The following is a 23,683-nucleotide window of genomic DNA, read 5'->3' as shown; positions in this document are numbered from 1 at the left end:
ACGTGTATATATGAACACACACACACACACACACACCTGTATATATGAACACACACACACAAATATATATGAACAATCACACTGGGGCATCCCGCCCCTGAAACCTCGGCCCGGACGGGTCCGAGGGACAGTGGAGGACAGGGTATACCGCCGCCACCCACTAGCCGGCGACAGGGAGCACCTGGACCTTCCCCCCAATCAGCGGGATGGGGGACACCTGGCGGCTGGGAGGAGGAAGACCCGGAACCGGCATAAGAGGGGCTACGGAGCGGGAGCAGGGACAGTCCGGGATTACGCAACGAACGCGAGACCTAGAGGCTCACGGAGACCCTAGAGCGCCACCGCATCCTGAGAGACTTCTGAATGAACGCTGAATACGGCTTAACCCATCGCTGCCTCGTGTCTGATCCTTGGAACCTGGCTCATTCACGGAGCCGGTTACCACAACACACACACACACATATGTATGAACACACACATACATATGAACACACACGCATGCGGGCACACACACGCATATATATACACTCAAATATACACACAGACACACACATGCAAACGCAAGCACACATTCACACGTGCATATATAAATGCACGTGCAACTGCATGCCCACACCACACACACATTTATAATCAGACATACATGTACGCACACAAACCACACACATATATGAACACACACACACGCAGATATGAACACACAAACACGCACGCAGATATGAACAGACACACACACAGATATGCATATTTAAACACACACGCGCAGGGACTAAACACACATGTATATATAAACACACACACACACACACACAGACTACACTAACATGTATATATCAACACACACACAGTCACACACACACACACACATTGTGTTTACTGATTTAAATTGAACTGTAATGTACTCAACTATAATCCAAGTGCTACACCTCTGAAAGTTGATCTTGATAAACCATGAAAGGAAGAGACTTTGAAGATCTTCCAGAAGGTTAACTACGAAGGTTTTACGAAGACTATATTTCTAATGTCAAATGTATTTTAATTATTGATTGATGTTTAATCTTAACATGTTCATATTACAATATTGTGTATATTTTCAGGAGTTTCGATAAGTAGATTGGCGAACACAGAGCTTGCGTGTTGTTGACGGATGTCACAATCTCTGTGTTCGTCAATCTACTTATCGAGTCTTAAAAATAAGATGGCGTCGACGGGAGAACTGGTAATGTGTGTATAAAATGTCATTTTTAATAAACAATCTGTACACTTACAAAGCTATCAATGCCTCGTTTTATAATAAGATCCTTACATTAGATGAGCGCATATGAGCTCATCTAATGTTCAATCCTCACCATAAGAGCCCCGAGGTTCGGCTGCTATGGCTGGGGAGAGATAGATGCATGGGAGGGTAGGGTTAGGTGTTGTGGGGGCTGGGCCCTGGCCCACAAGGGTCCGGGTCTGGGTCTGGTGGGGCCGGGTCCTGGTCCGGGAGAGCTAGGTCCTTGTCTGGGGGGGGCCGGGTGCTTGTCTGGGGGTAGTACGGGACCTGGTGTGGGGGGGGGGTCCCATCATAACCTGAATGGTATGAAACAAACAGAGACGAGGAGAAAGAAAAAGCTAAAACAATGAAAGTCTTGTGGACCCCCCAGGGGAGCGGGACCAGGTCCTGTGTCAGGCCGAGAGGGTCCAGTTCCCCACCCAGCTATCCGCTCCCCAACCAGGAAGTGAAGCTGCCCACACAGAGCTCCACATACCCACACACACCTCGCCGCCCGCCGGTGTCCCTGGGTCCTGACGTCCACCAGAGTACCAACGGGCCCTTCAGCGCCACCAGGAGAGCGAGCCCTGCGTCCTGACGTCCATCAGAGTACCAACGGGCCCTCCAGCGCCACCAGGAGAGCGAGCCCTGGGTCCTGACGTCCATCAGAGTACCAACGGGCCCTCAATCGCAACCAGGAGAGCGAGCAGTGCGCTCGGAGCGGAGCGGGACGTTCACCGACTGTCTCGGCGACGACGGTGGGATCTGAACCCCGGGATCTCACTCCTGTTTGGGCTCCTGGGTTTCACGGCGTGGCGAACGCGGCCTGGGTCTCTGAGCCCTCCCCCCCTCATTCAACAGGTCCTCCATGGAGGGCGTGACTACGTGTAGATTGAATTAGAGTACCTCAACATACTTCTAGTGTGGTTGCCCTGACAGCGGGGAGCTGACTGTGACGGCTCCACTGTCTCCCAGAGGTCACACTGTGGGGGGGGGGGGGGGGGGGTCACACTGTGATGGCTCCACTGTCCCCCAGAGGTCACCCGGTGGGGGGGTCACACTGTGACAGCGCTGTCATGCCAAATTTGTACCGGCTGCCAAATTTGTACCGGGCACGTCAACAGTTGTCCGTTGCCAGGCAACGGACAACTGATTACGTAAGGGTTGTCCGTTGCCGGGCAGGTTTCAAAAAACATTCGCGCTCATGTTGCCAAAGACGAAATATCATAACACAGATAACGGATCGCTAGATAACACTTGTTTTTACTTTATATTTGTATTGTATCTAATTGTTTAATCAAATGTAGCTAGTAAACTGAGTGTTTAAAGCGGGTTTCAAAAAACATTCGCGCTCATGTTGCCAAAGACGAAATAACATAATACAGAAAACGGATCGCTAGATAACACTTGTTTTTACTTTATATTTGTATTGTATTTAATTGTTTAATCAAATTTAACAAGTAAACTGAGTGTTTAAAGCAGGTCAAGGACGAAATAGCACAATACAGATAACGGACAAGTGCAAATGAACGAGCTTGAAGGTTCGCGAATGTTCGTGAACCTTTCACGTCATGCATTATAGAAACATAACCATTATAAATGATGCCACTACATAGACTATACTGTTCACTGTCTGTTTTCTCCTCAAAACCATTTATAACCGTTATTGCTATAACATTAACAGCTGCAGTCAGGTAGAAACGTTTAAAGGATCCATGTTGATGATAATAATCCATAGACTATATTTTTTGTAGTTCCTGCCTTTGAATAATGAATGAGATGTAACAATGTTGGTTTCCTGATTTAAATCAAAAAGTACACTTGACAGACTTCCAGCTTTGTCTGGAGACATGATATCACAGCAACATGACAGGGAGTTCAAACACATCAAAAGACCCTCACCCTCACCCACATGGAGGCCGATGACTACATGAATGTGAGGGTCTTCTATTAATTTGTGGTGTTGACATCACACTCATGGGACCAAGGCAATCTGTTTTTGGTTAAAAAAAACTAACTAACGGTAGCAGGTGACCCTCACACAATCATGAGAGTATCTCATCCAGGTAGAATAACGTGTGTGTGTGTGTGTCTCTGTGTGTCTCTGTGTGTGTGTGTGCCTTGCCTTGGCCATTCCATACCTGTCAGTAAAGGGTGTAAGTCACACCCAGTAAAGGGTGTGAGGAAGGAAAAACACAAGATGAATCCAACCCAACGAGATGACTCATCTAAGAGGAATGAATGAAGGAAATAGAAAACTAAATACCTAGTCTGCTATAGAATCCCACGCCAGTACAACATGCTAACCCTTACTGAGTACTCTGTACTCTGAGTATCGTGTACTCTGAGTATCGTGTACTCTGAGTATCTTGTACTCTGAGGACACTCTACTCTGCTCTTCTGAAAAGAGAAATTATCCATCTACTGTATAGATTCTAGTGATTCATACATTTACACTGCCGCAAATAAAGTGTACATATAAACAAGGTGATGATGTCTTTAAAGGACGGAGGAGGATTGTACATGGAGGTGTTCAGCAGACACAGAGCAGAGGAAGACTTTTCTACTTAATTTTTTAACATGGTATCTATGTTCTGATGCTTCTGCTGTCGAGAAGCAGCTGACTCAGTGACTGAGTGTCTCTCCATACTGGTTGAACCATCAAGTGTCTCTAGGTTTTTCTCTGAGCTTCTACACATCACAGCTCTCTGTCCATCGTTCTTATTTTAATACATTTATTGTTCTTGGATCAGCCACCTTAGCATGTTAGTTCATGTCTGGGAGGAGTATGAACTGGGAGGGGAACTCCCAGTTCCTTGATACGAGTCGGACGGTTTGCTGTGGCTCACTTCATTACAGCAGGAAGACGACTAAGGTACTGTAGTCCACTCTGATCCGTGATAGATCCAAAATATGAATAACTTTGAATCATATCAATAGATTGATGGTTAGTTTCCTGGTAAACCACATGGTTATAAACCTTATTAAATGTATGGATGCATTGCTATTTGTCAAAATTGCTATTGAATCATTTTGATTCCTGCTCTGTAGAATGCTACGTGTTAGCATTCTACAGATCCGCATTGGGGATCGAACCCAGAACCTTCCAGCCTGGAGTGAAGCGTCAGGTTGAGGTTATAATGACTGTTTCCGCTGATTTAGGATTTGTGTCCTGTGGTGACTTTAATGGTACTTGAGATAGAATGTACAGTTGTTATATTTGTAGGGCGGTATTATGATTACATTATTTAGACAGGAAGACGGCCATCTTGGTTGGTGAAGGTGTTTAAACGTCATCTTCTACTGGGTCTTGTTCTTTGTGGGCCTGCCTCATTCTGCAGTAGTGTAGGCCTACTCTATATCTGAGAGCATCACTCGTATGAGAGGGACATGACCTTCGAGGTGAATTAACTCTTCAGTGAGGGTTTCAATACGGACCCTGTGTCAAATCATTTGGTTTACTACTCTCAAGACGTTTAAATGATTCATGTACACTTACAGAAAAGTGTCCCACTTTACTACAGCTGGAGTGGAATGAATCAGACTGCAGCAGAGTAGACCGTTTGTGACTTTTAAAGGGTAGGATGTTAAACGTGGCAAAGGCGAAGATTTGTGTGTGTGTGTGTGTGTGTGTGTGTGTGTGTGTGTGTGTGTGTGTGTGTGTGTGTGTGTGTGTGTGTGTGTGTGTGTGTGTGTGCCTTGCCTTGGCCATTCCATACCTGTCAGTAAAGGGTGTAAGTCACACCCAGTAAAGGGTGTGAGGAAGGAAAAACACAAGATGAATCCAACCCAACGAGGTGACTCATTTAAGAGGAATGAATGAAGGAAATAGTAAACTAAATAGCTAGTCTGCTATAGAATCACACGCCAGTACAACATGCTAACGTTCTTATTTTAATAAAGTTATTATTCTTGGATCAGCCACCTTAGCATGTTAGTTCATGTCTGGGAGGAGTATGAACTGGGAGGGAAACTGGTCCAACTGGTTGGTTCATAGTTTCTTTGAAATGAGTCGGACGGTTTGGTGTGGCTCACTTCATCACAGCAGGAAGACGACTAAGGTACTGTAGTCCACTCTTATCCGTCTTATCTCCTGTGAAACCACATGGTTACAAACCTTATTAAATGTATGGATGCATTGCAATTTGTCAACATTTCTATTGAATCATTTTGATTCCTGCTCTGTAGAATGCTACGTGTTAGACTGTGGGCATTAGGGATCGAACCCAGAAAATGATCTCAAGCCGAATCTTGTAGTTAAAATGATATTTCTGATCCCCGTACAACGTCGATGTCTTCTCACCTTAAAATACATATCTGTGTTAATACAGCGGACAATAGTCCTGTAGTGCTATTGACTAGTATGACTGATGAGACTTTGCTGCCGCCCACACGTTTCGAGGCGATACAGCCTGGCTTTAACAGGCTGTGCGCGCTCCCGCGGCTGAAATCACTTTCTGGCAGCTGATCACTTCTCGGTGTAACACCGGCCTTCCGGGAGCAGTGGGCGGCCGCGGGTCAGAGGGACGCATTCGTTAAAGAGCAGCCCGCGGGTTCAGCTGGGATTCAAACCCCCCCAGGTTTCTCTTTAAAGCGCTTTGGGTGGAGAGTTCTCAGGGGGAGGGGGCCTCGCTGCGCCCCACAGCGGGCGATACGCTTCCACGGCGTCGTCCTCTGGGAGCGCCACAGCCCGTGGACATCCACAGCTCAATTCGTCTTTATTGCGAAAAAAACAAAAACAAGTATGACACGTCATGCAAATACAGATAACATGAAACAGCAATAATTATAAAGTGTAATTAACAATATTTATAAAATAAATGTAGACTCTATGTCCGAAAAGGAGTGGAAGGAAGCCGAAGCTTATGTATTCCCCCTTATTCAACTGCCCAGTTTTATAATATATATATATAACATAATATGCATCAAATAATTTTTTATTTATACAATACTGTCTAATATTATAAAAAAAACTATAACAAAGAAGAAAACAAAACCCCCAAATCACCTATCTTAATACAATCAGTGTAGCTAATGTTGTACTCAATTTCACTTACACACACCTCCCGATACGTTCAGTATGGTCGCATACTGAGCTAGTACCCTGTGTACTTATACTCATACTGAGCTAGTACCCTGTGTACTTATACTCATACTGAGCCAGTATCCTGTGTACTTATACTCATACTGAGCCAGTATCATGTGTACTTTCACACATACTGAGCCAGTATCCGGTGTACTTATTACTGTTAATCTCTCTTTTGCTCTACTTTGACTCTTTAGCTGCGTGTCTGTCTGTCTGTCTGTCTGTCTGTCTGTCTGTCTGTCTGTCTGTCTGTCTGTCTGTCTGTCTGTCTGTCTGTCTGTCTGTCTGTCTGTGTGTGTGTGTGTGTGTGTGTGTGCGCGTGCGCGCACACCTTCTTTTACCCGGAAAACACGTGACACTCACTGGGCGGCGCGGCTCCTTGAACTTCCTCGTCTAACTATTCGTCGTAGCGAGGAGCCTTTCTTCCTCCACTTTTAAAACCTTTCACCTGATTAACTTGTTTTATGAACACTTTAACCTCCGTTTCTTCCCTTACATTCATACTTTTACAACTTTATACCGTATGGACGCATTTTAATCCCGGAGTAGATAAGGTAAGGTAGGTCGACAGTTGACTAGCGTTTATATTGTCTTAAGGTTACTGGTATATAATAATGATCAACAAGTTTACTACCCTTTATATTGTCTTTAGGTTGCTGGTATATAATAATGATCAACCAGTGTAATGTTTATATTGTCTTTAGGTTCCTGGCATATAATAATGAACAACCAGTTTACTACCGTTTATATTGTCTATAGGTTACTGGTATATAATAATGATCAACCAGTGTACTACCGTTTATATTGTCTTTAGGTTCCTGGTATATAATAATGAACAACCAGTTTACTACCGTTTATTTTGTCTATAGGTTACTGGTAGGCCTATATAATAATGATCAACCAGTTTACTACCGGTTACAGGGCTCTACAGTGCGCCCATTTCAGTCGCATTTGCGAGTGAATATTTCGGCGTGCGAACGAAAAAAACAAAACAGGAGCACGTGTGCGAGTGACTTCTCCACAGCGCACTATACTGCGCGTTTACACCAAACGCGAAGGGGTGAAACGATTCCATACAAAGCAGCGATTCCATTTGCAGCGCGACACTTTTGCCCGGCACGGGCGAGCGCGTTCACGTGGATTTCAGGTGGATTTGCAGCACGCCACTTTTGCTCGAGTTGAAATATTTAAACTTTGCGGCGACATTCGCGTGATGACAGCCAATCAGCGTTCAACAGCGTGGCTACTGAGTGACGTGCGTAACGTAACAGCCAATCAGTTTTCAACCGGCCAACCATTCCCTGCAGTGCAGTCCGGGGTGAACCGCAGAATGGAGGAGAAAGTGATTGTTGCCGTTTGCGACTCCCCGAGCTCTATATAGAATAGTATATAATATAATTGTATTGTATTGTATACATAATTTCACGGCCAAAAGCTCTGTGCGCCTCCGGATGGGCGTAGCGCGGGAGGCGCTACGGGAGGGTTTAGCGGGGTTTGTTTACCTACGTTGCTATGGTTACCAGTCTTGTGTGTTCCACGGTTTATTAGGTATCTAAATCACTGTCTAATCAATACTTCCTTCACTGCCTCTTCCGTGGTCATTACAATATTATGAATAGACTGCGTGGAGAAAGTTAATGCTGTTACTGTAGTCGATAAAGTCTACAAATTCAACCCCCGACTGGTTGAAGGATTTCGGGTGGCTAGTTTATGATGCTAAGAACATGAAAATGTTCTGTACATTTTGTAAGGGAGCCCCATCGGCAATGGCAAGCCTCTCTCTGTTTATAACGGAGAACCCTCATCTGAAACGCGAAGCTGTGGTGAAACACATCGAGTCCACTAGGCATTCTCGCTGTCCCGATTTCTATATAAATCGAACCCAGCCCAATAACCCTGGTACGGTGGAAGCCGACATTGGTGCTGTTTTGTGTAGCCTAAATGTAATCTTGTCTATTTATCTGTCTTAATTTTGCTTTAGTAAGTTGTTGCTGTTGGCGTGTGCAATTTCTGCACGCTAATAAATGTTATAAACAAAAACCTATTGTGCCCCCATTTTTTTTCCCTGTGCTCCTACATTTTTTAACTTAGGGGCACGAGTGCTCCTGAAAAAAAAAGTTAGTGTAGAGCCCTGACCGGTTATATTGTCTTTAGTTTACTGGTATATAATAATGAACAGCAGGGGGCATTGACCCAGAGTGGGCGGTGTTCAAAGCCTCCATTGCTGAAGCTGCGGTGGCTAGCTGTGGCCTCAGGGTCTTAGGCTCCTCAAGGGGCGGTAACCCTCGGACACCGTGGTGGACACCGGTGGTCAGGGAAGCCGTCCGATTGAAGAAGGAGGCCTTCCGGGATATGATATCCTGGAGGACTCCTGACTCGGTTGCAGGGTACCGACAGGCCCGAAGGGCTGCAGCTGCTGCCGTGTCGGAGGCTAAGCAGCGGGTGTGGGAGAAGTTCGGAGAGGCCATGGAGATGGACTTTCGGTCGGCACCAAAGTGTTTCTGGAAGACTATCCGGCACCTCAGGAGGGGGAAACGGGGAACCATCCAAGCTGTGTACAGTAAGGATGGGACTCTGTTGACCTCAACTGAGGAGGTCGTCGGACGTTGGAAGGAACACTTTGAGGAACTCCTGAATCCGAATAACACGGCCTCTATGTTGGAGGCAGAGCTCGAGGTTGATGGTGTTTCGTCGTCAATTTCCCTGGTGGAGGTCACTGAGGTAGTCAAACATCTCGGCAGTGGCAAAGCCCCAGGGATTGATGAGATCCAGCCAGAAATGCTAAAGGCTCTGGGTGTTGAGGGGCTGTCATGGTTGACACGCCTATTCAACATCGCGTGGGAGTCGGGTACAGTGCCAAAGGAGTGGCAAACCGGGGTGGTGGTTCCCCTTTTCAAATAGGAGGACCAAAGAGTGTGTGCCAATTACCGGGGTATCACACTTCTCAGCCTCCCTGGTAAAGTCTACTCCAAGGTGCTTGAAAGGAGGGTTCGGCCGATCGTCGAACCTCAGATTGAAGAGGAACAATGCGGTTTTCGCCCCGGACGTGGAACTACGGACCAGCTCTTCACTCTCGCAAGGATCCTGGAGGGGGCCTGGGAGTATGCCCATCCGGTCTACATGTGTTTTGTGGATCTGGAGAAGGCGTATGACCGGGTCCCCCGGGAGAAACTGTGGAAGGTGCTGCGGGAGTATGGGGTAAGGGGGTCTATCCTCAGGGCCATCCAATCTCTGTACTCCCAAAGCGAGAGCTGTGTTCGCGTCCTCGGCAGCCAGTCAGTTTCGTTCTCAGTGGGTGCTGGTCTCCGCCAGGGCTGCGCCTTGTCACCAATCCTGTTTGTGATATACATGGACAGGATATCGAGGCGTAGTCTTTGTAGGGAGGGGTTGCAGTTCGGTGGTCTGAGGATCTCGTCACTGCTTTTTGCAGATGATGTGGTCCTCATTGGATCATCGGCCTGTGACCTTCAGCACTCAATGGATCGGCTGGCGGCCGAGTGTGAAGCGGCTGGGATGAGGATCAGCACCGCTAAATCTGAGGCCATGACTCTTAGCAGGAAACCGATGGATTGCTTACTCCGGGTAGGAAATGAGTCCTTAGCCCAAGTGAAGGAGTTGAAGTACCTCGGGGTCTTGTTCGCGAGTGAGGGTACTATGGAAAAGTGCGATTGGCCGGAGAATCGGAGCAGCGAGGGCGGTATTGCGTTCGCTTTACCGCACCGTTGTAACGAAAAGAGAGCTGAGCCGCAAGGCAAAGCTCTCGACCTACCGGTCGATCTTCGTTCCTATCCTCACCTATGGTCATGAGGGCTGGGTGATGACCGAAAGGACGAGATCGCGGGTACAAGCGGCCAAGATGAGTTTTCTCAGAAGGGTGGCTGGCGTCTCCCTTAGGGATAGGGTGAGAAGCTCAGCCATCCGTGAGGAACTCGGATTAGAGCCGCTGCTCCTTTACTTAGAAAGGAGTCAGCTGAGGTGGTTCGGGCATCTGGTAAGGATGCCCACTGGGCGCCTTCCTTGGGAGGTGTTTCAGGCACGTCCAGTGGGGAGGAGACCTCGGGGAAGACCCAGGACTAGGTGGAGAGATTATGTCTCAACACTGGCCTGGGAACGCCTCGGGATCCCCCCGTCAGAGCTGGTCAATGTGGCCCGGGAAAGGGAAGTCTGGGGCCCCCTGCTTGAGCTGCTCCCCCCGCGACCCGACCCCGGATAAGCGGACGAAGATGAGATGATGATGAGAGTGTTTAGTTTGCGTGTGTTTAAACAGAGCACACACGCGCGCCCGCATTCATTCATTCTTTTTAACACTCACTCGCGGTAAAACAATGTTTTTCACGATCAAATAGGCCTACTCATCAATCCTAAAAGTTATGGGCATGTAGGCCTACACGATGTCTGTGTCAAGAAAATATGTGTTTGCTGTACGGTGTTTGCAGATGCATTGATTTAAAAGTACAACTTATTACCGCTGCATCAGCTGTTCTTTCCCAAATAATTTACCAAGAATGTGCAGCTAGGTAGATGAGAGAAGCAAAGTGTACACAGTAAATTTTGAAGTGTTAAAATAACACTAAAAGAGTTAAATTTAACACCATTTCCGAGTGTATTTGGTCCTACTCTGAATTGGAGTTAAATTAACTCAAAATAACTTAAAATTTTAGAGTTAAATTAACTCCAAATAGAGTTAAAAAATTTACACTCGTATACACTGTATAGTGTTACCTAAATTTAACACTGAAGGTTAAACAACTCTCTAGAGTGTTAATATTATTCCCAGCAGTGTTAATAAATAACTCTTCTGTGATAACAAATCAACTCTGATGCTGTTAATTTGAATGCTGATTGACACTGCATTGAGTTATTTGAAGGTAACACTGGCCAATAAAATAACTCTGGCTAGTGTTGATGTTACACACTACTGTGTTGAAAAGTTACTCTATTGCAGTGAAAAGGTAGTGTTGATGTTACACACTACTGTGTTGAAAAGTTACTCTATTGCAGTGAAAAGGTAGCTCTGGCTAGTGTTGATGTTACACACTACTGTGTTGAATAGTTACTCTCGTGCAGTTAAAAAACAGTAAAATAATGACACTAACACTGAAGTATCATTAAAACTTCTGAATGTTCTAAAAAGCAGAATATTTAAAAAATGACAAGTTATCAGAAAATAATGCAGTTCAACTGGTTTATTTTAGTGCAAACTGGCAGGCGGACAGGCTTGAATGTCAAGGCAGAAAGAGACAATTCATTCAATCATTGAGGGTTACATAAAATGGCAGTATGGGATTATGTACTTTGAGCAATCTATATTTCCATAACACATTTGAACATCAAATGGTTTGAAGTAACACAGCTCATCAATGTGCAACACTTTTCGAACATTTTCTGGATGCAGTCTGATCTTAAAGGCATGGTAATGATGCTCAAAACAAACAGTTTCCATCAGTTTTCCACAGACTAATACATTTTCATCCTTCACAGCAATAGACTCTATCTTACAAAACACAGGCATCTCAAATGCTACCTCAGTACAGATAATGAAGTCACGGCGGTACTCGGTACCATGGTATTTAATCCATTTGGCAGAAAAAATACTGGTTGTCAATTCTGCTCCAAATTTGGAAGCAATGTCTGGGCCATTTTTGAGCTCACTTAGTGGAAGCATTTTTCCAGGGCCTAAAGTTAGTCTTTCCTTGGTAAAGGATTCTCGATAGAATGCCATACAACTCTGGTGCTTTTTGGCTAATGTTTGTGTAATGTTTTTAAAGTTTTTTAATTGTTTCTTAAAGAAATTATGTTTAGCTTCATAACGCATGCACCACATGTGCAAAATTGGGCCAATGGTCCTTATAATACGAGGGTAATGAATCATGAAATGATGCTTTGGTAAGAGATTGCGCTGAGGAAATAACTGCTTGAAGAGTTGATGATGATCAATGATTAAGTGTTTGAGGTATATGGTCATGCCCTCTGAGAGGACGGGTGAAAAAACAATGTTAACAATCTGTAGAAGCAAAAGTAGAAGACGCCAATAACCATCACCTGTCTGAAATAAATCACCAAAAAGCAACGGCATGTTGCGCAATATGCACCAGGATTGTATAGCATTCAGTCCCAAATCATTACTTCCATCAAGCATTTTTACTCTAGGTGGTCGATTTCGCTGTTGATTATAACCATAATCAAAAGCATGGATTCTACCAGCCAGTTGTTCGGCATTCAGGAAGTTGCCCTGAATGTACTGTAAAACAAGTTTGACCTCAAACTGAGCAACCCCTTCCAAGATATCATGCATTATATCTACAGAAAAGTTGATAGATGTGTTAAAATACTGTAGTGTATTCAACAGACAAGTGCGTTTCACACCATATGTATGAGGTAGCGTAGAGTCAGTTTGTAAAGTTTGACAGTGCTGGGTGTGCATCTCAATAGTTCTTAATACAACTTCAGGATTATCTTCAAAGTCGTCATAAAACAGTTGAATCTGCAATGCATCGTTCTCTTTAGAAAATAACAGATTTTCTTTCAAATATTTGGCATCTCTTATGTCTGTATAAACACCTTCTTTGGGAATGTGCCTGGGCTTGAACAAGTTGGTCAGTTCTGGGTTATCTAAAATGTTCTTAAGCGTTTCTAGGATGGGAACATATGAAAACTTATCTGTTATAATGACCTGGTCATATGTCCCAGTAGATTTGTTTCTTCTGCTGTCAAATCTTGTGCCGAGCACCTTTTCAACAGGTTCAACGTTTCCCCATTTCTCTTTGAAGTGTTTGTTTCGTTTGGTTTCTGTATTCAAGCATGCGAAGGGATTTCCATTTTCCAACTGTTTGAAGGATTCCTCTATTTTATTCTTATTTTCAGTGTCCTGAGGAGATAAGCACTGTAAAGCTGCATCTTTAGCCTGACTATTAATCTCAAAAAACACTTCTTCCATGGATGAGACAAAACTGTTTACAGGAGACTGACTTAATCCAGCTGCCTTGAGTTGTGCAACAGCAGAGGCACAAATATCAAGAGTGCTGTTCTCGGAATTTATAGAAGGTTCAGATGATGTTGCCGTCTCATCTACATTACTTGCCACAACCTCTACTGCACCGTTTAACGTAACATCAGTTTCAGCCTGCTGGTCTAAATACTCTTTGTGCTTGGTGTTTAAATGCTTCCTAAAACCAGAAAAAGTACCGAACACAGATCCACATCCAGTCTGAACACATTAAAGGCGAAGGTTTCTACCAGGCACGTAACCATGAACTAAACGCAAGTGCCTAACAAGCATATTGGAACTTTTTAATTCAGCCTGATAAACAAAGCACCTCATGATGGAGGAAAACCCTCAAGCACTAATTGAGTAACCTTGCCCTTACTTCAGCAACACGAGGACTCTCCTTGACTTTCCCAACATCAATGTTGTACACCGTGGTCTGGATGAACATGTACATGTTATGGAGCATGGAGTTGTATGATGTTCATCGAAAGCCCCTAGAGAAGAAGTTGACCTGCAAGGTATGGCACTCCGATCCAGAATGATGAAGAACTGGTGGACTGCATCCTTCCTTACTCCAACAGCCAGTAGATATGGTTGAGCGCTGGTAGTAATGGTGTCGATATGTTCTTGGATGCTTGTTCCAGTCTGAGAAGATACACATACACAGATGACAAAATTAACTTGGTTAAATATATTTTTTATATATTATTGGGAAGAAATATGCACATTATACAATACATGCATATTAATTAGGAAAAATATAAACCTTCTTGAAGATGACGAGATGTTTCTCTGCTTGGGACGCGGACACTTTCCCTGGTCTCTTCCGTCCCTGGGCAGACGGTGGAATCAGGTGTGACAGCAGTAAAACCGATGAGAGGTCACTGTCCCAACCTGTAACAACACCAGTTTCATGTTTACAGGCTTGAATTGTGTGAACTCTTTGCATTACAATTCCTCTGCAATGTAAGCATTTTCACAAAAAAGAATGGATAGCGGTTTTAAATCTGCAGAAAAAGATGCCAGACTAGAAATCTTGCCAACTCTTTTATTTGAAACTTTGTTGAATATACTGTACCACTCAAAAGTTAGAATGCATTTTCTCATTCAAGGGAATGACGTTTTTGACTTTTACTATATAGAAAAATGTCTGACATTTTTCATAAAGGCATTGCTCCTTAAAATGATTGCGCTGTCTGCCATCTCCCATAAGGTAAAATACTAACTATGCATAAGTACCCTATGCAACACCAAAAATACTGAAGTATCCTTTTAAGCCTACAAGTCTAGTACACTCAATACCAGTATGTTTACAGATAACTTACCTAAGTCATCTTCCACGTCAATGCGATCCAGAGGAGGATCAGCTGCCAGCAGGAGTTCTTCAAGCTCACCGATGTTGGGAAGCTTTCTGCATTGTTGGATGATATTTTTCTTGAATGTGCCTGGCCATCGCTCCAGAAACTTGTCGGACACACCCTCACCGAACATCAGAACGAAATCCTGTTCAACCTGGATTGGGGCAGTGGGTGAGAATTTGAGGACCTCATATGTGCTAGTTGTTTGACTATGAAACACAATTTATTTGTTATACTCCTGTCAACAGAAATAATAGAAAATTACCAAGCCTTTGACGTCTTTGAAACGTGGAAAGACAGATAGTATGTTGCTTGACTGCTGGGGGTCGAGGAGCATGTTGCGGCGATGGAAAAATGTCAGCTTCATCTTCTTCTTGACCAAGTCCTCGTCAGCTGAATGTCTCATCAGTGACATTGCTTCCTGGCACTCATCTACACTTAGGGATGCCTCAGGAAAAAATTGGGTCTCTCTTCTGACCGTTGGTCCTCCAGACATGTCTTTACCGGATGATCCTTCCGCTGATTCTATGTATGTTTAAACAAATGGAAAAATATGTATCTTGAGAAATAATGTACAAAGAGGCAATAACTCATCTTGTGATTGTTTCCGTTTACACATTTAGCCAGTTATTACAGGTTTACCTCCAAATGATGATCGTCTGTCTTTAGCAGCAGATCTTTGAATGGTTTTAATCCTCCAAGCCAAGTACCCAGTGCCACTCTCCCTATCATAGTAATGCTCCTTGGCAGAGGAAAGGATAACAAAAATACAATTAATAAAAGCTGGTAGGATTTCAACTTTAATACACTTTTTTCCATTGCAAAAACTATTACTCTACGCAACTCACATAGCCATTCTTAGCGTATGGGTCACTGAGGTAGGGGAATAATGTCACAATTCCTCTGGCGTACTTTTCTTTCAACTGCCTGGGAGGTGATGTTCTACAAAAAGAAGAAGATTTGTCACTCATATTCCCTAGGTTCAACTTTAACCCTGAAAGCTAGATAAAGGACATAAGGTCTGACTAAAAACAATCATCAAATTACCCATTCTTCTCGGTCAAGTCAGCTGCCAGTATGTTGACCATTTTCCTCCTGGTTTCGTCCACCAAAGACTTGGTTCGATTGTATTCTTGTAGTATACGTTCCCCTCCAGGTTTTGTGGAAAGGATGGACTCCACCAACTTAAAATACAATGCAAAACAATTCAGCAATATTGGAAAATATATAGACTTGAATTCAAAGTTAAATCTTAATGCTTTTAGCTTTAATTAAATAACATCATTACTTCTAGTATTGAACCCATGTAATATACAACCTCCGTTTGTGCCAATCTGAACTAAACTCTAAAAAATATTCAATAACAGACCACACTGTTTCACAAGAAAGAATTGAAGTTTGTGTTTCAAATCTTACTTGTTTAGCTTCTGTATCAACCCTCTGGCGTTTTCTGGAAGGGCTCTCTGTAAGGATAATTGTATCCTGCGAGTCAGACGAATCGAGTGATTATGGTGGGGACGGCTCAGAAGAGGATGCCACTGTGTGGACAGGTTCTAACCATGATTGGAGAAGTAGAATAAAGAAAGAAAATGACACACTTCTTCATAGAGCCTTACCATATCTAATCAATAATATAAGCTTCACATTACAAATCCATAACTTGTGAATTAAATATAGATGAATGTTTTACTGAAACAGACCTGTGTCATACTTGATGGTTAGTACCCCTGTTGAAGGATCCTTTAGTATGTCCTCAAACACATCTTCATCCAATTCAGTGCCTGAACTGTCAACCACTTTCACACCTTCCGTTACTGGAGGAACACCAAACTTTGCAAAAGCTAGGAAACAAAAATAAAAGCTTATGTAAAGAGAAAGGGTAATTTCAAATCAATCTACTATTCACTTTCACAAAATCTGTAACACCTTCAGGTGAAATAAAACAACTTAATTGCTCAAATGTAGCATCCTAACTGCAGAGTAATGTGTGCATCCAAAGCCATGTGGATATAAATTTAAGTGACTTAAAGCTGATCACAAATATCGATTAAGTCAAAAGCTTACCTGCAATCAGAAACTCTGACAGAGTCGGCTCCAGTATTCTGACACATTTTTGGCAATCACCGAGTTTCACCTTCACTAACATTCTCCCTGCAAAAAAAAACATTTCCCAATTAATGTCTCAGGCTTATTATTACAATGAAAATGCATAACCGGGTGCAATTTTTGACACACACACGCACACACTGTTAATAAGATCCATAATATATTTCAGCATCATTGCAAAGTTTAGTTGTTAAACTGTATATTTTAGTGCAACCTGAAATGTATTATAGCATACCCGTGTGACAAATGCACAAAAATGTATAGAAATTATAATAATAAATAGAATAATATGCATTCATACAGAACTACTGTTTACTTTTTGGTAACCAAGTATCCTTCACCGCAAATACCCATGCCATGCAAAGCAAACGGCTTGAAAATCGTTTGAAAATTCAGCAAGTAATGATGATGATTTAGATTATTGATAAAATGTCTGCCTCCACCGATGGCTATCCCGTGACAAAGTGACAGGCAGACGCAGCGGCGTTGCACCTGGATGTGCTATTCCCGATGGCGGACAAAGCAAAATGGTGGACTTTGGCGCGCGTGTAATGTGAGCACCAGACAGTGACCATAAACTGAAGACAAGCACCGTGGCTGAAAACGGGAGCGTGTCTATGTTCCCCGGGTCCTATGTTCCCCGGAATCTATGTTCCCCGGTCTGTTACTTTTTCTCACCATTACTGCCAAATTCCGGCCGAGATAACTACCATTTCATGTCTTTACCTTTTGTGGAAGAGTGAGAGACGTCGGAGAACCTGACGCAGTCTATTCATTAACCGGTAATCAAACCCCGAGAAGCCCAATCCCTACGAGCAGTGGCGGCGCCAGAAATAATTTGTTGCAGTTGCTTAACAGTTGCTGTATGAATTCAAGAGGTTGCTGGTCAAAGAAAAAAACCTTGATCAAAACAACTGAATTTGGCAGAGGCACGGCCGGGAAGACATTTTCGGCACGGGTTGGGGTGGTTGCGGTCCCGTACGAGGCAAGTTTACAGTACGTATCATTTGACAGTTCAACGTGCGCTATCTTTCTCCCTCTCTCTCACACACGCACAGATATAAAGACGTAAAGACATAGAACAATATAGAGGAAGATCTTTAAGAAGGCCAACATGAAAATAGCCCAGCGGCATGTACACATTCACTGCTAGTCCCGAGCCCTGTACCACGAAGCTCGCTTAGAGGGTTAGCGAGGTATGTTGAGCTCCAAGCCTGGGTTAGTTTTACCACGAAAGTTGATCTCTTTTAGCGTCGCTGTATCACCATGGTGACTTATGCTCGCAACCAAACCTGGTCGGGAGCAGTTTTTCGGCTTAGTCTAGCCGGAGATCGGCTACTTAAATCGGCGTGCGCAGCTTCCTAGCCCCTCCTCTGACAATGGCGTCACCATTTGTGGGTGTTCCCGTGGACCCCGGCGCACTTCTCCGGAGACAAGGGTTTTACGGGACAGAACCGATCCCTTGGCATTGTCTGACGATATTCAGATTTCAGACTTTATTGTCATTGTGCAAACAACGAAATTGGGGTTCTTCATGAGAGATACAGATTCTCATCAGAGGATGTTCGTTATTTGATCGTCCTTTTGGACCTTATGTAGACAATGATTACTGTTGCGCATTGTGTCTCAGTGACAGAGTGCTAGAGTGGAGGTAGCGCGTCAGTCTTGAATTTTTGCGCGGGGGGTTCGACTCCCAAGTGACGCGAATTTATGTGAAGCTTAAAAAGTCCTAATTCTCATGCATATGGAATACTTATTCACTAAAGCTTATGGAATTATATTTTTGTGCTTATTTCGAACTTGAACCCATATTTTCAAGGCCGTGCTGGCACCACATCTATGGGGGTAAAATGCATGATGATAGACCGGCGAATTTGAACCCCGGTCGCTGGCGTTCGGGTCTTATACTAATCCACTACGCTACAGCCGCTACCTCTCAGCGGTCGAAAACATACAATACATTTCTTAAATAGGGTGTATTTAAAGTGAATTCCCTAAATGATAGAGTAAGGCAGGATGGACGTTGCTTATGCATTTTTAAATCATCATCATTTTATTTGGATTAATGGCGAACAATTCTGCATTTGGCATAGTTATTTTACAGACAATATGCAGAATCTTTTCACTTATACTCATATAGACTGCTTGATCTATCGTAAAGGTGAGAAAAAAGACGCATAAAACGCTCCTTTCACGTGAACGCGCACTGAACCTAAAGCGGAAAACCTGGTTCAACTAATTGAATCTAAAGTGAGCTTCGTGGTACCATTTAACTCTGATTGCGAGTTGCGGCTCTGTCGAGCCAGGTTTTCCCAAGAAAGCCTGGGTATGTTCAGCGAGCTTCGTGGTATAGGGCTCAGGTGGCACTGCGGCCACACGACATATAACAAACAACATAGTTCTCTCAATCAACAGCCCGTCAGCAGTCCCCCAACTACAAGGTTAGCTGTCCTGTCAATAGTGGTGAATTGCACATCTCAGACCCACCGTCGCCACGGTACATTCCAAAGCATTCACATTAGTTGCGCGATACGTCTCAAATGTAGGCCTATGTGGAACATTAATACAATAGTTGCTATTATTGTTGATACTATTATACTTCATAATACTTCTATTAAGGGCGGATCATACCAGGCTACAATAAACCCATCCTTTGGCATGAGCCAAACCTAGAATCTAGTTCTACTTCAAAACAAAATCACATGGGCCCCAAGTCAATATGCTGCGACGGGCAAACTTAATAACCAAACGGCCTACCTTAAATCGATGTCTTGATCACAGGACGTCTTGCAATATTCCACTTTAATCCATACGGTTTAACACACCAACATTGCTAGCAAGCATGTGCTAACATTGTATTGCTAATTCAGAACTGTGTGGGCTACAATATTTTCTTCCGTTTCTTGACCTCAGCATAACCCCCCTCCGAACAACTGCCAAGTCCAACACAAGTCTGGCTATTAACGAGCCCATCCTCAGCCTCGCCATCGCGAGTCGTGTTTGAACTTGATTTCTTTCGAAATAGTAAAAACTTGTCCATAATTTTTAAGCGCCAACGAGCCGGCAACGAACATCTCTGACTGATAATCTCGCCGCGAGATGTCCGCATATTTGAAATGTTATTTATTTTTCGTAAGACTATACTATTAATGAAATTATTGTTTCATGTACATTAAATAATAATGAATTAATATTGTACATATTGCTTGGGATAGTTTGTGTTAATTGTGTGTATGTTTTTTTTTTTTAATCTGTTCATGTCACTTACAGAGTGTGCGCATGCCCAACGCTCGGGAACTGGGCACGGTGAGGGGGAGGGGAGGAGAGGAGAGTCCCAGGCTGACTCGTGTTGATTTGAACGACAGTCCAGTCACAGCCCTGAAATGTTGACGCTACTCACTGATTATGCACTTAATCTGGTGATTCATATGACAGGAATGGTCGGTATGGTGACGGGTACCGCATTCGGCCATAGGTTTAGTTGAACTTATTTAATACCATTTTTACGGAAAATGGCATTATTTCAAATATGTTGTTTGAGTTTGACAAAAAATCAGGGGTTGCTCTGGGGTTTCTGAGTAATTGCTTGGAGTTGCTATAGCAACGGCAAGCAACCGTTTGGCGCCGCCCCTGCCTACGAGAGCTTCCCGCGAACATCCGGAGGCGAACAGAGCTTTTGGCCGTGATATTATTATACTATTATATAAAGAGCTCCGGGAGTCGAAAACGGCAACGATCACTTTCTCTTCCATGCTGCAGTTTACCCCGGACTGCACTGCACTGAGTTGGCCGGTTGAACGCTGATTGGCTGTTACGTTACACATGTCACTCAGTGGCCACGCTGTTGAACGCCGATTGGCTGTCATCACGCGAATGTCGCGTCAAAGTTTAAATATTTTTGAAGATTGATAGATTGCGGTGAAAATAGGACCCTTTTCCCAGAAAAGAGTCCTATGTTCCCCGCTTTTCCCAAAAAGGGTCCTATGCTCCCCGGTATGTATGGCTACCATGGACATATTAAAGGATGGACCACAGACCGAAAATGGCCGCCCATTCATTCCTATGCAAACTGCTCAGTGGCGCAGGACAACATACAGGAGCGATTTGCTTCCGCGTTATGGGGCCAAGACCTATGTCCATGGCCAAGACACATGACCTATTCCGTGACGTACCGGATACAGAGATCTTCTTCTTCTTCTAGTTTAGTGGTGGATCATAGTTTTTCCCCATATACCGCCACCTACTTGACTACTACACAGGAGTTTGTGACAAGGACGTTGGAAAATGATACTTTAAATCATAAAAATAAATTCAAAGAAAAAACCAAACTAACGAAACAAAATAAAACAAACTAACAAAAGAAATGAATAAATAAAAATAAAAAATAAAAAATATATATACTTAAGGTTAAATTCTTCTAATTAGGTTAGTATCTTTTAGCTAATTTATCAGCAATTTCATTGCCATATATTCCATGGTGGGCTGGAATCCAACAGAACTGAATAACTAAACCAAGGCTTATAATATTTAAAAGAAGATGCTTTACCTCTATCACCAAATCTTCACGTATTGAATTATCTGTTATAAAACTTAGTATCTACAACCCATCTAAGAGCGGTTATTATTGTGGCCATCTCGATTGAGTATACTGATAAAGTGTGATGAACGCATTTGTTAGTGTAGAGCTAGGAAGCAACAGCGTAGAGCATCCTGGAATAAGGTTTAACTGCTGTGGTTTATACTTAAAAGACAAGGTTCATTTCACCAATAGGGGAAATGACATTTTTTTAAAAAGCATTTCACAGTCTCTTGAAGCGATAATCCAGAGTGGGTGAAACTGACACTTTTAGGACCAATGCCTTCAGCCTTCTCCACTCTGAATTGTAATTTCAACAGTTTTCAATACTGTAAAATATAATCCAGGTCCTTAATCTTTATTCGATGATGCTCTTCTCTGCGTATTTGATAAATCAGTAATTATAACCTTTTTGGTAATCATTTGCGTTTATCACACTGTTCATTCATTTCACTGTTCTTCCTCTCATTCCTTTCCTTACTTCTTCTTTAGGCTACCTGTCTTTGTTTCCCCTTCCACTCTTCTGCCCCAGCCAAACAGCCAAAAAAAGTGTTTTGTTAAAATTTGGGGTGGGGGGTCTTGTAATAAAAGCTTTTTTTATTGTAACACTTTTTATTGTAACACTTAACACCATTCTATGATAGCTGATAACCAAGGTACACACTGTACTACTATAATCAAGAGGACATACAGGCAGTTCAAATAAAAAGAGATAGAACTTTATTGATCTGGAAACTTCATAAATATGTAAGATTGCTCCATATAATACCATAGTAACATAGTAAACGTATGTAGGCCTAAAAAATTCAGTTCAATGTTATTGCTTAAGAAACAGATTCCTTCCAACTAACTATTTACGAAAAATGCAATCAATAATTTATATAAAAGTAAATGTTACATATCTACCAGCAACGAAGTTGGAGTAGCCTACCCAAATAATGAATTGTAATACACCAACATTGTCAACTGTCATACATAGCTAACCATAACCCTGTCATACATAGCTAAACAAGCAAATGAAAATGAAATACCTACCAACGCAACTGAAATGTTAATATTAGACAATTAACAATATTATGAAAATTACGTAGGTCTCCCATAATCATTCAGGTAATCAATACGTCCGTGCCTGTTACAGCTATTTCAATGATATGTGTGTTATATATCCGCGTTCAACGCCATTCATGTTAAGTAAAAGGACAAATCTCAGATTTTGGAAGTTAATGGAAGTTAATTCGGAATTTAATTTAATTCGGAAGTTAATGGAGCCGTGCACTTCAAAATAGGTCCATAGAAAGGAGCCGTTTGTTTCAGTACGACTCCTTTCAGCTGCCCACCCAACATCAACTGCTAATAAAACGCTTGAGGAGGCGTTTTGAAAAGAAAAAACTTACATTTTTTTAGAACAGGGTAGAAAGATAATTATGAGCCTTTGATTGATATCCAGACATTTTTTGCGGAGACACAATCCTGTTCCCCACTTGTATTGGAGTGGACGGCGATATCTACTTCTGGGCCACATGAAATTACGGACCCCCGTCCACTGCCAGCTTAAACAGCTGCAATACCAGGCTTGGCCTCTGAGCACTGGTGGATTGCGGAAGTAAGCGCCTATCCTGGGGGCCTGATGGCTACAGGCGAACATAGGACCCTTTTTGGGAAAAACGGGGAACATATGACCCGGGGAACATAGGGATGTTCCCGCTGAAAACCACGTTCTTTGACCTCCAATAAGCCTGTTTCAAACTGTCTCATAACTGCACCGAAATCACGTTTAAAACTGCCAGGCATCAGAAAGAGAATGTCTACAATTTAAGCGGAGTTGAAAGTAATTAACAGTAACTTTATTTGGATAACGTTCACAGTAAATTGTAAATCCGAAATTAATTTACTAGGGTTAGGGTAATATTAGAGTGGCTAGGCTAGTAAGGCTACACAATTGTATTGCCAGCGCAATTTGGTCCACTCCTCACATATGCAGTCTTCCCATTTTACCTACAGGAGTCTAAAATTATTACAGGATAACCACCAATGCACTTTTTATAAACCTTCATAACGTGAAAGTAACCTCTTACTGACTAAATCCTGTTTATGGTAGCATGTTAGCCGAAATGAAGAAGCTAGGTACTGCTTATTTGTTCAGCTAGCCACAACTGGATTTTCTATTTCTACAGTACACAACTAACTGCAGTACACGGTAAATGACAACAAGGCAGTTTAAAAACATTAGTCATGTAGATATGCTAAACATTTGGTAAAATGAAAGAAGAGGTGAAACTTACCAGACTTCTTCGACGACGAAAGCAGTTGAAAA

The sequence above is a fragment of the Gadus morhua genome, chromosome 13 (assembly GCF_902167405.1).
Source record: "Gadus morhua chromosome 13, gadMor3.0, whole genome shotgun sequence".
NCBI lineage: Eukaryota > Metazoa > Chordata > Actinopteri > Gadiformes > Gadidae > Gadus > Gadus morhua.
The sequence above is the reverse complement of the archived record's forward strand: the minus strand, read 5'-3'. Positions refer to the sequence as shown.